Here is a 17,563-nt window from a genome sequence, read left to right as displayed (position 1 = left end):
TAAATATGGTTATTCAGTTACGCTAAAACTGATAATAGGATCCAGGTAACTGTGTGACCTTGGGCAAGTCACCTGATTGACTCATATCCAGAGTCATCTCCAGTCATCTTGATTCATATCTGGCCACTGGACCCAGATGGTTCTAGAAGAGAAAATGAGTCTGGTGACTTTGCACAGTATCCCCAAATCAAATCCAATTCATGTGCATGTCATGACATCACCGCCCTGATATCAAGGTCTTTTTCAAGAATGAAGACCAAAAGCAACAACAACAGCAGCTGGTATATAATGAGAAAAGGAAATGGGAAGTGAGATACATTTTGATATGATCCAGAGGAATTTATTTCTCTTCTACAAAACAGCACAGAGGTTCTAAATTATATAGTAGGGTATTCTCCTCAACCCCTTTGAAATTAAGGAACTCTCTCTCCCCACTCTGGTATGACTTGGAATTTTTGAGGACCACCATCCTGTTGTTCAGTTGTTTCAGTCATTCAGTCATATCTGACGCTCAATGACCCCATCTGGGGGTTTCTTGGCAGAGATGCTGGAGGGATCTGCCATTTCCTTCTCCAGTTCATTTTATAGGTAAGAAAATTGAGGCAAACATGTTAGGTGATTTGCCCAGGCTCATAAAGCAAGTAAATGTCTTGAGGTCAGATTTGAACTCAGAGAGATGAATCTTCCTGACTTGAGGTCTGGCACTCTATCCATTGGGCCACTTAGCTGTAATCTTCTCCTCACCCCCCCCCCCCATCCCCTCCACATAAAAAGCTTTATTAGCTCTCTATTAAGTAACCATTATGTGTAACTTTGGGCTCAAAAAGGGTCATTTCCATAAACTCTCTTCATTGGGAAGATGCTCTGAGGCTAGGTGGTAGAGTTATAGGTTGAGAGAAGAGAGGTCCTGGTCTTCTGACTTTCAGCTTCTAGAGAGAAGACACACCATTCAACTCTCTTTAGGTCTTTGCAAGGAAAGAAAGACTGAGAAGAAGTTCACACATGGAGGACCTAGTAACTTCTATCATGTCACTTATCCCCAACATGCAAGACTTTGGGAAATTTCCCCTTGGAAGGGAAATGAAACTCTCTTGGTTGAGTTGAGCTGTATCATTTCCAATGGGAGAAAACATTCACTTTGTATTGTCTGGCACATGTGCACACATGTGTGTGTGTGCACACACACACTTCATATATATATATATATATATATATACTTTATTTGATTTTCATTTGCTATCTATTTGGATAAATGAATGTATTTCCTATTACTATGTGAGTTCATTGTGGAAATATCAGGTGAGATTAGAGTCAAGCCTTTGATATTTAGTTTGGGGCTCTTCTTCCACATTAAGGTATACCAATTAAAAGTGCAGATTGATATTAAAAAAGAATATATAGATATAATAGATAATTATTTAACACAATAGATAGATTTTATTCAAGCCTAGCACACTCTCTTTCTGAGGAGAGCAAAGCAGTCAACTTCTATCTGAAATGTCCTGTTTCACTTCGAAGTAGAAGGGACATGATAGGGATGGGGTTGGGGGAAATTCTAGATAGAATTATTCTTTCTTTTAGATAAGTCACATCTAGACAAACCTCTGTGAATATTCATAATGTATAAGGGAAAAATAATGCAGTTCCACCATCCACTCACTATATATGTATAAAGAGCATTGTGCTGGGTAAGAGGGTAGACTACAAAGTCACAATTAAACTTTTACCCTGGCTTTTTATTGTAGTAGAAAATTGAGAACTCAGGTAAAAAAGATTTACAGATGGAAAGGAACTTGGGTGCCAAATCCAAGGTCCTGGGCACAGCAAGACAAGAGTGAAGTGGTCCCTGTCCTTGAGGATTTTATAATTGTTTTTACAACATGAACATATTTAAGCATATTATATAGATACTTTTTGACCTATTAACATTTAAAACTTCACTAAGACTTTTGAAACATCCTATATAGTTATAAATATTGATCCATATCTTTAATATGTATATTTTATATCTACAGATCTTTATATGTTAAATAGGTGATTCCAGCAGTTCCCATCCTTAAAGATCATATAATCAATTGAGGAAACAATACATAAGTGTTTTGTTGTTGAGTCATGTCTGAATTCTCTGTGACCCCATTCAGTATTTTCTTGTAGTAGTTTGCCATTTCCTTCTGCAATTCGTTTTATACATGAGGAAACCAAGTCAAACAGGATTAAATGACTTGCCAAGGAACACACAGATACTCTTAGATCATATTTGAACTCAGGTCATCCTGATTCCAAGACTGGTGCTCTATCTATTGCACTATTTGCTCTGTAAACATTTAAGTATGTTACATTGAAGTAAATTCAATATGGGAGAAAAAGAGTACTTCACTAAATACACACAGAGTATATATTATATATCTATATATTTATAAATACATAAACATGTATATTTATTAAATAAAAGGTAATTCCAGGTGGATATGCACTCGTAGCTGAGACTATCACAAAAGATTCTCCACTCAGGGAGTGAAGAGCTCAATGGTGGATTTGGGAGATGTTGACTCCAAGGGCAACATTTGTTATATACTACCACTAAATTTTTTTTCACCTTCTGCTCTAACCAAAAGAACAGCTGACCTAAGGTCCTGGTAATCCACTCTGCATATTTTCTTTCTTTGGTATTTCTACTCTCTTGAGTTCAACTCCTAGTTGGTTCATTTCAGATCTTAAGCCTCTCTGTGTGTGAACTGAAGGGTTATAATAAAAGACTCATTGTGTTTTGCATCACTGCTCTGATTCTTTTATGAAATACCTTCTTACTCCCATAACACCTACTCATGTTTTCCTGCCTCAGTTCACTTTCTTTTTCATTTCTAGTTTTTTTCCTAGTGTCAAGTCTTTGGACTATGATAGTTCCTGCTAATTGCCACTTGACCAGCTAGACTATCTATGGTTCCTTTGGTTCAATTGTTATGCTAGGAAAACCAGTAACTTGAAACCTGGGAGATTTGTTGCTGACCACTTATGTATTAAGAAGGCAAGAATGTTGGCAGAAAGTGGAGGATAATGTTCTTATGTCTTCTGTTTTAGCTTTTCTGACTCAAATTGATTTGTATGCTAAATCAGAGTGGACCTTGGGACTTTCTAATTCTAAATCAGATAGTTGCTTGGGACAAAGGACTGTGATTCAGCCCTAGAGACAAAGCATTCAAGAGACAGACATATCAAGAAACAGATATGTGATGTCTCACAGCCTCAGTTATAACTGAAGAGTTAGCAGATTAAACCTTCATAAGAAAAAGGGTTTTTTATGTAGTCGGGTTAGCAGACATAAACCTGGATAGCCAGAAGTACCCTAAAGAGATGAAGTCCAGAAGCTGGTAGTAGAAAGAAGCTCAACATCCAGGAGACCAGGGAAAACACATATGCAGAAGACTAGTGGACTCCCATTTTTGATGTGACTAGAAGATAATATACATGTCACATCTACATGCTTGACAGAGACTCTAATCATCAGTGAGCAGGATGATATTGCCAGAAGACACTAATGGCTTTGCAGCAGGCAACAATGTGAGTTGTTCTTTCATGTATGATTCCTATGTGTATGTCTTTTAACAAGTGAACACTGAAGGTCCAGTCCACATTTTCTGCCTGGTCATCTTTCTATTTCCTCTTCTTAGGTGTTTCCACCCTTATTAGTGATGTATAACTGCAAAGGAAATATTTTTTTCAATGCTTGTCTTATTCTGCTATTTTATTAAATGCCCTCGTTTTTAACCAATAATGTCCTCTGATTGACTAATAGAAGTAAATCAACCACTGAGGACTTAAGAGATTTTTTTTCTTTTATAGTTTATACAGACTTTCCAGAATTTGAACTCAGGGTAGTTTTCTTGAGATACTCCATACTTGAATAGATAGAGTGCTCTAGGACCTACAATAATAATGAATACAGGGCAGACCTCTTCCTGGAAGAAGCTTTATCTTCCAAAGCAGGTTGGCACCCAGTATTTGAATCCAGTTGTGGAGCTACTTTTCTACAATAACAATAATAATGCTAATAATAGTTTAGATTTAATAGAGTTCTCTTCCTTTACATACCTTAACTTCCTTGATTCTCACAGCAACCTGTGAGGTAGATGCTCCAAGTATTTTTATTCTCATTTTACAGATGATGAAATTCAGGTGTAGTGACTAGCCTACAGTCAAATAACTAGCAAGCGTCAGAAACTAGTTTCAAACTAAGGTCTTTCCTGCATCTCAGATCAGAAACACTTTCCATCACAGCATACTGCATCTTATAGCATAGCGTCTACATTTTTTCTTTATTGTCCATGTAATTGAGGGGCAGAGATGATAGGGGAAAGTATGGTGAGTGATAGAATCATTCCCATTTATAACCACACTGCCCAAATTCACTTGGTAATTACCAGTCCCAATGAGGCCATCTTTAACAAGAAAGATGCTGACCTGGCATGTGAAAATCAAACTATGTAAATTCCCATTTCTTTTTTCCTCCTCCTCCTCCTCCTCCTCCTCCTTCCCCTCCTCCTCCTCCTCCTCCTCCTTCCCCTCCTCTTCCTTCCCCTCTTCCTCCTCCTCCTTCCCCTCTTCCTCCTCCTCCTTCCCCTCCTCCTCCTCCTTCCCCTCCTCCTCCTCCTCCTTCCCCTCCTCCTCCTCCCCCTTCTCCTTCTCCTCCCTTCCTGTCCAAGCTTCTGAAGCGCTGTCCAGTCCAGGCATGCAAAGAGTCTCTTGGGATGGAGCAGGGAGAGGGTAGAGAGGAAGGAGATGGGAGTGAGTGTAAAAAGCTCAGATTCAGTACTTTCTCTGATCTGAAGCCAGCAGGCTACCTCATGCCATCAGTGGTTTATATAAACATCTGCTGTGCCAGCATCTTTTCATGCACACATCCAGGCTCAGGTACTTCAGGTTTCTGAGTTCAGAAAATGGGAAAAGAGGAACGGGGCTGGGGAAACATGCATCCATTAAGCACCTTCTCTTTGCCAAACACTGTGCTATATATATTTTACAAATATTATCTCATTTAATCCTCAAAGCAATCCTGGGAGGTAGGTGTCAAGCAGAGAAGGACAAATACTTTGGTTAGATTGGTGGCCGGAGCTCATGATTCACTCCAGTATCACTTCATAAGCTAGAGGAGCTCACTTTCGTGATATCTAGCTTACTTTGATATTCTGAGAAAGACTGGACTGGTTTGGGTCAGTTGTATTATTGGAATCTGTTGGCCTCTTGGGTCCTTTTAGTCTGTCTACATCTTTAGGAAGTATCTCCCTTCTTATTCTCAGTCTGTCTAAGTTGCATTCCACCTGCAAAAGGAACAACAGATTGCCAAATGTAGTGATTATCATCGGGATCATTCAGTCAGGTCTATATAAAGATCTGAGTTTTCATGTGTATTCTAGATAGGAGTACAAGATTCTTCTGCTTAGAATTCACAAGAATTCATATGGAGGACTTTGAAGGCTTTCCATAGGCAGTTTCATCTTGTTCTCATCAGAAACCCTTGAATTAGAGCTGTTTGTGTGCATGTCTCATCTGGACTAGCCAGTTTCTTTATATTAATTTTTGTTTTCTCTGAAATTTCTAGCCCACTCACTGTCTTACACATTTTAAAAGAACCTGGACCCATTTCAGAGTTCTTTGTCTTGGGGAGGACTCCTTATAAGGAAATTTTTCCTATCAATGAAGATCAGTAAAATTTTTTAATTTATGGTCATAAATTGGCAATAAGTTGGTTATGTAGTTTGTATGCATCAGAGATTATTCTGGAACCCAGGTCCTCCAGACAACTAGGCTTTCTCTGCCTTTACACATAAAGAGAATGGAAATGTTTTTCTGATCTTTAGGTGCCATATGTGCTGGGCTATATGATATACTGTTGGAGATAATATAGTAATAATTGTAACATCCTGGTGAGAAATATGGAAACATTTCCTAAACCATCTGAATTACCACAGAATAAAATGTGTTTTTAAGATCTAATGATGAAATGTCCCCTGGAAACATCAGGCAAATAGCTTTCTTCCTGGAAAGGATTAGATAGTTGGTCCAGGAGACAGGAAGAGGGACTAGAAGATAATTTAATTAAATCTGGGGTTAATTCTCATCCTCCTAAGTCCTACATGCTGGATCCATGTGCAATCAGATTTTGCCCAACAGCAGATTCTGATGGTTTGCATTTAAAAATGGGATCATTTGGGATCAGTAACTTGGCAGAGCAGGTATAAGAATCTGAGCCAATTTTTAGTAGGAACTAAAAATTAGATTTAGCAAAAGGCACACAGACTTCTGCAAAGCCTATGAGCCAGTTCCCCTTAACCAAGAGAAAAAAAACAACAGAGTGAAGCCCATAGCCTGCATATACCCCCAAATTGTAGGAAATCAATAACCTGGTGAACTAGAACATCAAACTGGGGTATGTATAGGTGAGGGGGAATGTCACACATTTTTACCCAAAGCTAAGTACTGGGAAAATAAAGAATTCTTACATAGGATCTCACTTAAGGTCTTTCCTTCCTTGCTATGGCTATTGCTATATACCCTAAGGCTTCTGTGTTGACTCCAGAAGGGTTAAAATATTTCCCTTGTTTTTGATACTGTCAGTCAGAAACAATATTGACATAGCTATGGTGACCTATGACCTAATACCCCTACTCCCTCAATTTGCATTTTGGCATTTTTTACATCCAAGGTGGCTTGATCATGACATCAGCAAGGCTGTGCCCATAGCTACTGTTGCAGCAGAACTAGATCGAGCCTACTCTTAGAAAAGCTTGTGGCAAAACTAAATGAAGAAAACATATTGCTGGGCCTTGTTAGAGCCAAGGCCACAAATTGCTCTGAGGGAAGGAAGCATTTCTCCTCTGGGGAATGGAAAGGTCTGTTCTTGGTAGCTGGATGGTGGATATTTGGCTCATCAAGGAATGGACCTCCCAAACATCAGGCATGTCATTACAAAAGTAGCTAACCTATTTCCCCTCATTAGTATTATCGACCTGTCAACCCTGTGTTTTTGGGAGACAATGGCTTTGGGAAAAATCAGGGTTTTCAGGACCCCAGTCTTTGAGAATTAGAAAGGACTTTTCCTTTTTATTTAGCCCTAAATGAACATGAAAGAACCCTCCACAGTAGCTTACCCCAAAAGTGGTCATCTAGTCTCTGTTTGAAGACTTCATAAGTGGGTTGGGAGAACTAACTGGCATTCTAAGATCTGTAGTTAAAAGGCATTCTCTTTTGTTCTTGAAGGTGATGGGTTGACCCTATTATTCTTTGAGTCAGAAGATGGAAGAAGTGGTAGTTGGGTGTCCTTACAGGGACATGCACAATCTGGGAGACATGGACCAAGAGGACAAAGGGTAGCAGGAGTGGTAGGGAGACAGCTTCCCCAGCCTCATCCAAGATTTAATGAGCTGAATCAGAAAGAGTCAGCAGGATGGGAAGAACAGGAGTAAGGAGAAAGTGAAAGAGGAGTTGAGATATATATATATATATATATATATATATATATATATATATATATATATATATACCAAAAAAAAAAGTAGAAATCAGAGGACTGGCCTCCATCACTGAACCTTTTTGACTTTTCAGCATGTAAGATGTGACCTTAAGTTCTTGAGTAATTTTAGTATTGTTTGACTCATCATGACCCCATTTTTGGTTTTCTTGGCAAAGAACCTGGAATCATTTGTCATTTCCTTCTCCTCATTTTACAAATGAGGAAACTGAGGCAAACAGGGAAAATGACTTGTCCAGGGTCACACAACTAATAAGTATTTAAGGCTGGATTAGAATTCAGGTCTTCCTGACTCCAGGATCCAGGAGCACTAATCACTGTGGCACCTAACTTCCCTTACTAGTTTTAAAACTATTCTCCTCAAAGACTAAGGGAAGAGACCCTATAAATATACTCTATTCACTTCTTTTACCTGATTATTTTCTAAATTTCCTGGGCAGGACAGTGAATAGAGTGTGCCATCTATAATTAGAAAGATCTGAGTTTAAATCCAGTCTCAGATAGCTACTAGTTGCTTGACTCTGGGCAAGTCACTTAACTGCTGTCTGCCTCAGTTTCCTCAACTATAAAATAGAAATTATAATAGCACCTATCTGAATCCAATGAGATAGTTTTTGTTAAACACCACAGAGTCTGAAAGATATTAGGTGCTCAATAAACATCTCTGTATTCTGATTTTTGACTAAAACATAAATTTAAATTAAGGCAGAGAATCAAATCTTTATCAAAACATTAGGAATTTTACTAACTGGGGTTTTTTAGTTATTGGAATTTGACATAAATTATATAAAAAGAGCAGAAATGGTGACTATATGGATCTGAGCAGTCCCTACATTGCCCCCAGGCTAAAAAGTGAGTTCATTGTTATAATATGGCTTGATTATCTCCAGAGAGAATAAAAGGTAATAATTATATTTGATTAATAGAGTAAAGATTATACCCTAAACCATATACTCTCAACCCCAAGATAGGATAGGCCTGGGAGGGATTTAGCTCTGCCCCTATCCAGAGGAGCAAAAAGAATTTAATGCCAAATGGCCAACTCTACTCTTCACAGTGACACCCATGCTCATAGACATTATATTTCTATATATTTCTATGCAGGAAAAATGTTCTTTATGATATCTAACTTCCTGCCATCTATGAGAGAAAATCAATTTGTAGTTGAGTTTTTAAAATACCATTGGCAATTCTTCCAATCTGTCAATCTGGAATATGAGGCTAAAAATTCCCTCTCTTTTAGGCCCCAATTCCATCATTGCATGAACATGGATGTCTGAGAAGTCCAGAGCAGAACATTTTCTGGCACTGGTCTTCATTATAATCAGCTGGAGTTGATAAAGGGTACACATCTTCTACCTCTAAGACACTGAGATAGAAAGAGAACCATTTGATTTTCCAAGATTCCTGCCTGGAGGAGCTAAATAATGATATACCATTATCAGTTAGCCTCCAATGTTGATAGAATGAAAGAGAGAGAGGGGAAAAAAAGGCTTCTATTGCTTATTCAAGCCAAACCACAAATCTTGGCAATAACTTCGCTGAAAGACAACAAAGACACATTCTAAGGACTTGGCCCTTTTCCTCGTACAATGTACCTTGAGTCAAAGAAATAGTCACGCTATGCTGGCTCTCTGGGTGAGCTGTGAAGCACACTAACAGCTACCATGGTGATCTTTATGAGTCTTCCTTCCTAGGGAGGGACACCTACCCAGCTTAAACCTGCTTCCCATTCCAAGAAATCACTCCACTGATTACCTGATGAGATTCTCCTCCTCTAAACTGGAGTTCTGAGGAAGCTGCTTGGTTGTGTTTGTTCTTCCAGTTTATTACAGGGGAGGAACCTTTTTTTTTTTGTAAATTGCCTGGACATATTACTGGAACCTCCTTGAGAGATTTATGTGTTCCACAATAAGTTAGCTATTGACTTTAAACTTGTACTGGTGCTATGCGTGAGAAGAGACACTCAAATCACAAATGTCAATGTTTTTATAAAAAAGGAAAACATGTTAATGAGAGTAGGATAAACAGTGCAAACATGGGTGCACAATTATTTTAGCTAGGCACCTGTCCGCTTGTTCAGATGAGAAAGATTGGGGGGGGGCTTATTGGATTGTTAATTGCTTAATGGGAACCAACAGTGGGAAAAATGAGGCCTGATGCTAATGGGATCTTTAATTTCATTAAAGAGAGTCACAGAATCCAGAACAAGGGAAGTGACAATCCTGCATCCTCTGACCTGGTCAGGCAATATCTTGAATATTTGTCCAATGATATCTCAGGAAGGAAATTAAGCTGGAGTGCATTTGGAATAAGGCAATTGGAATGGAGAGGAATGTGAGACCAGGACATGAAAGGATTAGTTGAAGATGAACACGTAAACATCGTTTCTTAGAGAAGAGACTTAGGGAAGGAATGATAGCTATCTTTAAATATAATAGAGGACACTGACTATGTACAGGAAACCTGGCTGGTGCAGTTCTTCATATGAGCTTTGGAACAGAAACATCTTATAACTGGTGGTTGGTTCATCTGACCATAGGGTGAAACAGAACCTTTTCTTGGCTAGGTTATGGAGTTAAAATAGAGGAATCATTAAAAGTCACTAGACAGCTAAAATTAATCTCTTGATCTGTTGTCTTTCAGGTTAATAATCCTTTGAACAAAGAGTATTAATTACTGTAGGCCTCTAGGGGGTGGCCAGGTGGCACAGTGGATAGAATCAGGAGGACCTGAGTTCAAATCTGCCCTCAGACACTTAATAATTACTTAGCAGTGTGGCCTTGGGCAAGTCACTTAACCCCATTGCCTTGCAAAAACCTAAAAAATAATACTGGTAGGCCTCTATATTGGGGAGGGATCTTATTCTGGCACAAGACCAAGAACACATGGTCTTATTGTTGTTTCTGTCTCTGTTATGTCTGTTCTTTTCTACTTTTAAGTGCAGGACATTAAAAGTGTTTACAACCTCATGATCTATCTTTGAATGGTCAGGAGAGGGAGCCTGAAGAAGATTGAGAGAGTCCAAGTACAGATTTGCCAGAAGCCAGCTGACTGGGAAGTAAAGTCTGGAGTGATCTGCTTGACCCTACCAGCAGGAGCAGAGATGTTAGACTCATCCATCCACGCTAAGTAGAAACAACTTTAAGTCTGTACCACTTGTGTCCAGAGTTTCCAGTTCATTGTTGAAATGAAGCTGAGGCAACAAGTCTTAGTTTTTAAGAATTGGAAGAGTACAATGCAATAGGATCTCGAACTGAAAGGAGTACAGAAAGACAAGCGCAACCCTTGAGGGATACACTTAGAACTCTGAGAAGGAGATTTAGCTACTTCGCTCTTGAACACTGAATTGAGAATCCCATGGCACATGTTTGGAAGACCAGCACAAAACAAAGGAATAGACTTGTTCTTTTTTGTTCCCAGAAAACAGAACACAGAATGAATAGAAAAGCAATGAATAGAAAGTGTAATTGGAAAAATAAAATAAAATAAAATCTCAACTGAAAAAAAAGAAAATGAATAGAGGCTGATTCAGGGTTTGATATAAACATTTCCTAACAATTGTAGTTTGTTCTCCATTATTGGAGGACTATGACATCAGGAATGACTTGCAAGTGAATTGGGTTTAAATAAGGGAGTTCTACACAAAGTCATCAGTCTCATTTTTCCTCCAGAACCATCTGGAAGCAAGATATAGATCAGAATGATTGGAAATAGCCAAGGATGCAATGAGAGACCTTGGCTTTTTTGAACTAAGATCTTTAACAGGTTTCAGTTTGACAGACAACTCTCAGAATTATCCCAAAGTAGAATATGGGACCTTAAAAGGGAGCAAATTTCCCATCACTAGATAGCTCTAAGGAAAAGCTAGCTAATCACTTGTTAATTATCAGTGAAAAGGGACCCTTGTGTAGCTACAGTTATTTCCTCAGCCATCAACCCTACACTAACTATATTCTACTCTTTTCTCTATCTCAATCCCTTTGGTGAACAATTCAACTCTTCACTTGAGACTCCTGCCTCCTTATCCTTTTGTCAATCATGTCTTAACAAGCCTCAACCATTCATTTTCTGTCAAATAGAACTGGAAAAAAATCAAAGAACTGTGCTGACAGGCTTGGTATAAATCTATATTACATAATCTTAACTGCCACTCAGCAAGGTGATCCTCTCACACAATCCCTAATCGATTCACTGTCTCATTTACCACTGCAGATCTTCCAGAGATTTTCATCCTTCCTCAAACCTTTCATAGCTTGCCTCTCCCCAATCCTTTCAGCTGAGAACCTGGTCTTACAATTTACTGAAAAAAAATTAAGGCCATTTACTGAGTTCCCTCTTCTCCCTTTATCCTCACTCATCTCACATGATTCAGATGTTGACTCTCTTTATTGTCTTCACCTCTGTCGGAAACGAAGAGGTGGGCCTTCCCTTTGACAAGACAACCTCTTCTACCTGCACGAGTAATCTGTTTCCATCCATCTCCAGAAGACTGACTCTTATTATCCCCACTCTTTCATTAACATTTAATCTTTCCTTATTCATTAGTTGATCTCCACTACACACAAACAAGTCCATATCTTCTCCATCTTTAAAAAAGCTCTCATTTGATCCATCTGTCTTCACTTGTTATGGTTCTCTATATCTCTTCTCTTTAGTGGCTAAACTCCTTGAGAAAACTATCTATGATTGACTCCTCCATGTCTTGTCTGCTTATTCTTTTCTAAATTCTCTGAAGGCTGAGTTTTGACCTCCATTATCCAAGCTCTCTACAAAGTTACTGGTGATCTCTTAGTTGCCAAATCCAGTAGCATCTTCTCAAGTCTTATCCCCCCCCCCAAGTTGATGATTACTTTTGCATTTATTTGTAAATTCCACAACACATGACTTGAGGTGATCATTTTCTCTTTTTTTAATTTTTAAATTATTTCCCCCAGCTACATGGAAAAAGAAAGTTTAAACATTTACTTCCAAAACCTTGAATTCCAAATTCTCTCCCTTTCTCCTACCCTACTTACCTCATCGAGAAAACAAGTTACTTGGTATAGACTAGAAATGTGTAGCTATGAAAAACATTACTACAAAAATCATGTTGTAAAAGTAAACACCTCCCCCACACACAAAGAAATAGAATCCACAGGACAAATAAAGTGAGAAAAAAGTATGCTTCAATATGTTTTCAGACATCATCAATTCTGTCTTTGGAATGGATAGCATTCTTTATCATAAGTCCATCAGAAAAATTGCTTCAGTATATTTTTCCACAATTGCTATTGCTAGCTGTATTTTCCTCCTAATGCTAGCTACATTTCCTTCTACCCTCTTCCCCACTTACCCCATTTATTCTCTTCTCTCTCTCTCCTTTCATCCTATCCCTCCTCAAAAGTGTGTTGCATCTGGCTACTCTTTTCCACTCTTCTATCACCTACAGCCCTCCCTCTTCTCCCCCTCCTCCCCTTTCTCTCATTCCTTTCCTCTATTTTCCTTTAGGGTAAGATAGATTTCTATACCCAATTGAGTGTTTATGTGATGCCTTTTCTGAGCTTCTGATGAGAGTAAGGTTCACTCACTCCCCCTCGCCTTCCCACTCTTCCACTCCACTTCAAAGGCTTTTTCTTGTCTCAATTTATGAAATAATGTACCCCATTTTACCTCTCCTTTCCCTTTCTCCAAGTACATTTTCACCCCCCATTAACTCCTTATTTTTGATATAAAATGAGAGTCATCAATATTGTCTTCCCATGCAGGAATACAAGCAGTTCAATATCATTAAGTTCCTCATAATTTGCCCCTCCCACCTGCCCTCTCTGTGCTTCACCTGAGTCTTGTTCTTGAAGATCAAACTTTCTGTTAAAGTTTGGTCATTTTATCAAGACAGTTTGAAAGTCCCCTATTTCATTTCTTTTCCCCTGAATGAGATGTTCAGTTTTTCTGGGTAGTTTATTCTTTTTTTTGCTTTTACACATTCTTCTTTTTTAAAATTATTTTTTTATTCTCATTTTGTACAAATTTTTTTTACATTAATAAAATATTCTTGTTTGCTAGTAAACAAAATGCCCCTCCCCCATGAATATAGACTTGCTTGGGTGAAAAAAGTAAAGGGGAGAGAAAAAAATTAAAATTAAAAAAAATAATAGTAATAATTGTAGGTGTGGCCAGGTGGTGCAATGGACGAAGCAACAGCCCTGGAGCCATGAGCATCCAAGCCCACATCCAGTTCCGTAGACCCAACAATCACCCAGCCATGTGACATGCAAGCTACCCAATCCCCACTGCCCTGCAAAAAACCAAAAAGAAGAAAAAAAAGACCCAAAATAAAATAAAATAGTAATAATAGTAGGGGTGGCTTGGTGGCAGACAGAGCATTGGCCCTTGAGCCAGGAGCACCTGGGTCCAAATCCAACCTCAGACATCCAAAGATCACCCTGCTATGTGGCCCCAGGCAGGCCACCCAGCCCCATTTGCCCTGCACCCTCCCCCAAATAATAACAAAAAATGTGCTTCAGTCTTTGTTCCAACACCAACAACTCTGTCACAGGATGTGGATCACATTCTTTATGATAAGTCCATTGCAAAAGTTACTTCCATATTTTTCCAACGTTGCCATTGCTGATCACAAATCCCTCCTTTCTTATTTCTCCACTACATGTACTATATTTTCTCTCTCCTTTCACTCTGACTCTGCTGTAGGGTAGGTGAATGGCACAGCAGACAGATCCCTGGTCCTGGGGCCAAGGAGCCCTGATCCCCCATACCACCCCTTAGGCCCAGAATCCGCCTGGCCCTATGGTCCTGGGCAGGCCTTCCAGTCCCAGCCCCTTGCAAGAAGTAAAAAAGAAAATGTGTTATATCTGACCACTCTCCCCCCATGGTCCATCCTCTCCTCCATCATTCACATCCCACCCTTTCCCCCTGCTCCCCCCTCCTTCTTGCTCCAGATGTCTATACCCCATTGAATATATATGCTGTTTCCTCTCCTAGCCATCTCTGATGAGAGCAAAGGTTCCCTCATTCCCCCTTGCCTCCTCCCTTCCATATCATTGCAATAGCTCATTTTAATAAAAAAATCTTATTATATGAAATATCTTGATTGCCCCCTCTCCTTTTTCTTTCTCCCATTCTATTTCTCTTTTTTTATTGACTCCATTTTTACATCATATTTTATCTTCAAATTCAGCTTTCTCCTGTGCTTCAACTATAAAAGCTCCCTCTTCCTGCTCTATTAACTGAGAAGGTTCATATGAGTATTATCAGTGTCATTTTTCTATGCAGGAATACATGCAGTTCATCCTCATTATGTCTCTCATATTCCCCCCCTCTCCTCCAATCTCCATGCTTCACCTGAGTCCTGTATCTGAAGATCAAACCTTCTGTTCAGCTCTGGCCATTCCAAAAGGAACATTTGAAATTCCCCTGGTTCATTGAAAGTCTATCTTTTTCCCTGGAAGAGGACATTCAGCCTTGTTGGGTAGTTCATTCTTGGCTGCATTCTAAGCTCTTTTGCCTTCTGGTATGTTGTATTCCAAGCCCTATGAGCTTCCAATGTAGTTGCTGCTAAGTCCTGTGAGATCCTGACTGCAGCTCCACGATATTTGAACTGTGTCCTTCTGGCTGCTTGTAATATTTTCTCTTTGACTTGGGAGTTCTGGAACTTGGCTATAATATTCCTGGGGGTTGGTTTTTTGGGATCTCTTTCTTGGGGGGATTGGTGGATTCTCTTCATTTCTATTTTCCCCTCTGCTTCTAGAATATCAGGGCAATTTTCCTGTAGTAATTCTTTGAAAATGATGTCAAGGCTCTTTTCCTGATCATGACTTTCAGGTATTCCAATAATTTTTAAATTATCTTTCCTAAGTCTGTTTTCCATATCAGTTGTTTTTTCAATGAGATATTTCACATTTTCTTCTAATTTTTCATTTTTTTTTGTTTTGAAGTATTGATTCCTGATTTCTGGTAAATTCATCAATCTCCCTGAATTCTATTCTTTGTCTGAAGGATTTGGTCCTCCTCAGAGAGTTTTCTTATCTCTTTTTCCATCTGGCCAATTTTGCTTTTTAAAACATTCTTCTCCACAATAACTTTTATCCATTTGACCTAAGCTGGTTTTTAGCATGCTATTTTCTTCAGCATTTTTTTGAATTTCCTTGATTAAGCTGCTGACTTCATTTTCATGTTTTTCCTGCATCTCTCTCCTTTCTTTTTCCAGTTTTTCTTCCAACTCCCTCATTTGATTTTCAAAGTCTTTTTTGAACTCTGTCATAGCCTGAGCCCAATTTCTGTTTTTCTTGGAGTCTTTAGATGCAGGAGCTTGTGCTTCCTCATCTTCAGACTGAGTATTTTGATCCTTCTTGGGCTCATTTGCAAAATATTTCTCAATGGTCTTCCTCTTGTTTCTCTGCTTGTTCATTTTCCCAACCTAAACCTGTTTTGTGGGTGCTTCCTGATCTTTTGGGACACTCCCACAAGGGTCTCAGTGTGTGAGTCTCTGTCCTCCCTCCTGGTCTGTGAATGACCTTAAGTGCCCCCCTCTGTCACGGGGCTGAGGTGGGGGGGGGCCCTGCTGTTCTATGGGGGGAGCCTAGACTGGGATCAGGATCTGAATGTGGTCAGAGCCCCAGAATCCTGTTCCAGGGGCAGAGGACAGAGCTCTGCTGTCTCTCTTCACTCCCCTCCCTCAGCTCAGAGGGCTCATGCCCTGGGGGCTCCTGCTACCAGCTCCGCCTGCTTCTGTTTCCCAATCTGGGCTGCCTAAAGACCAAGCTGCTGGCTGTGTGCCCTGAGGGCTGGGCTCCAAGTACTAGTTCTGGCAGAGGTCCCCTGCTCTTCCCCCACTTTGTGCTCGGTGCTCCTCGGGGTGCAGCTCAGGAGATTCCCCCACTGCTGTGAGCCGTGGCTCCCAGCGCCCTGGGGCTGCCTCCGGGAGGCTGAAGTTCTTTGGCTCTGGCGGGCCACCCCTCTGGCAGGCCGCCCCTCCGACCCTGGGGAGCAGAGCCTTTCTGTTCTTTTCCAGGTTACCTTGAGTAGGAGAACTGCCTCCCTGGGTCCCTCTGTGGGTTCTGTCTCTCGAAAATTTAGTTAGAGTCCTTAGCTGATGAGTTTTATCAGAGAGTGCCTAAGACTGGATCCTTTCTTGTCGCCATCTTGTCTCCGCCCCCGGTAGTTTATTCTTGGTTGTAATCCCAGTTCTTTTGCCTTTCCGAATACCATTTTCCAAGTCCTCCTAGTCCTTAATGCAGAAGCTGCTAAATTCTGTGTAATCCTGACTGTAGCTCCATAATATTGAATTATTTCTTTCTGGCTGTTTGTAATATTTTCTACTTGACTTGAGAATTCTGAAATTTGACTATAATATTTCTGACAGTTTTCATTTTGGCATCTTTTTCAGGAGGTGATTGGTGGATTTTTTCCAATTTCTATTTGACCTTCTACTTCTAGGATATCAGGACAGTTTTCCTGGAGAATTTCTTGAAATATCATGTTTAGGGTCTATTTTTTGGTCATGATTATCAGGTACACCAATAATTTTAAAATTATTTTTCTTGGATCTGTTTTCCAGGCCAGTTGTTTTTCCAGTAAGATATTTCACATTTTCTTCTAGTTTTTCATCCTTTTGGTTTTGTTTTATTGTTTCTTGATTTCTCACAAAGTCATCAGCTTCCCTTAGTTACATTCTAAATTAAGGAATTATTCTCTTCAGAGAACTTTTGTATCTCTTTTTCCATCTTGCCAATTCTGTTTTTAAGGCATGCTTCTCCTAATTGGCCTTTTTGGACTGCTTTTTAAACCTGACCAAAAATGTTTTTTAAGACATTATTTTCTTCAGTATTTTTTTATATTTTCTTCACAAGCTGCTGACTTAGTTTTCATGATTTTCCCACTTCATTCTCATTTCTCTTCCCAATTTTTCCTCTACCTCCTTTACTTGATTTTCAAAATCTTTTTTGGATTCTTCCATAGCCTGAGATCAATTCATATTTTTCTTGGAGGTTTTGAATGTAGGAATTTTGACTTTGTTATCTTCTGAGTGTGTATTTTGAT

The sequence above is a fragment of the Macrotis lagotis genome, chromosome 1 (assembly GCF_037893015.1).
Source record: "Macrotis lagotis isolate mMagLag1 chromosome 1, bilby.v1.9.chrom.fasta, whole genome shotgun sequence".
Lineage (NCBI taxonomy): Eukaryota > Metazoa > Chordata > Mammalia > Peramelemorphia > Peramelidae > Macrotis > Macrotis lagotis.
This window is presented reverse-complemented; position numbering follows the sequence as displayed.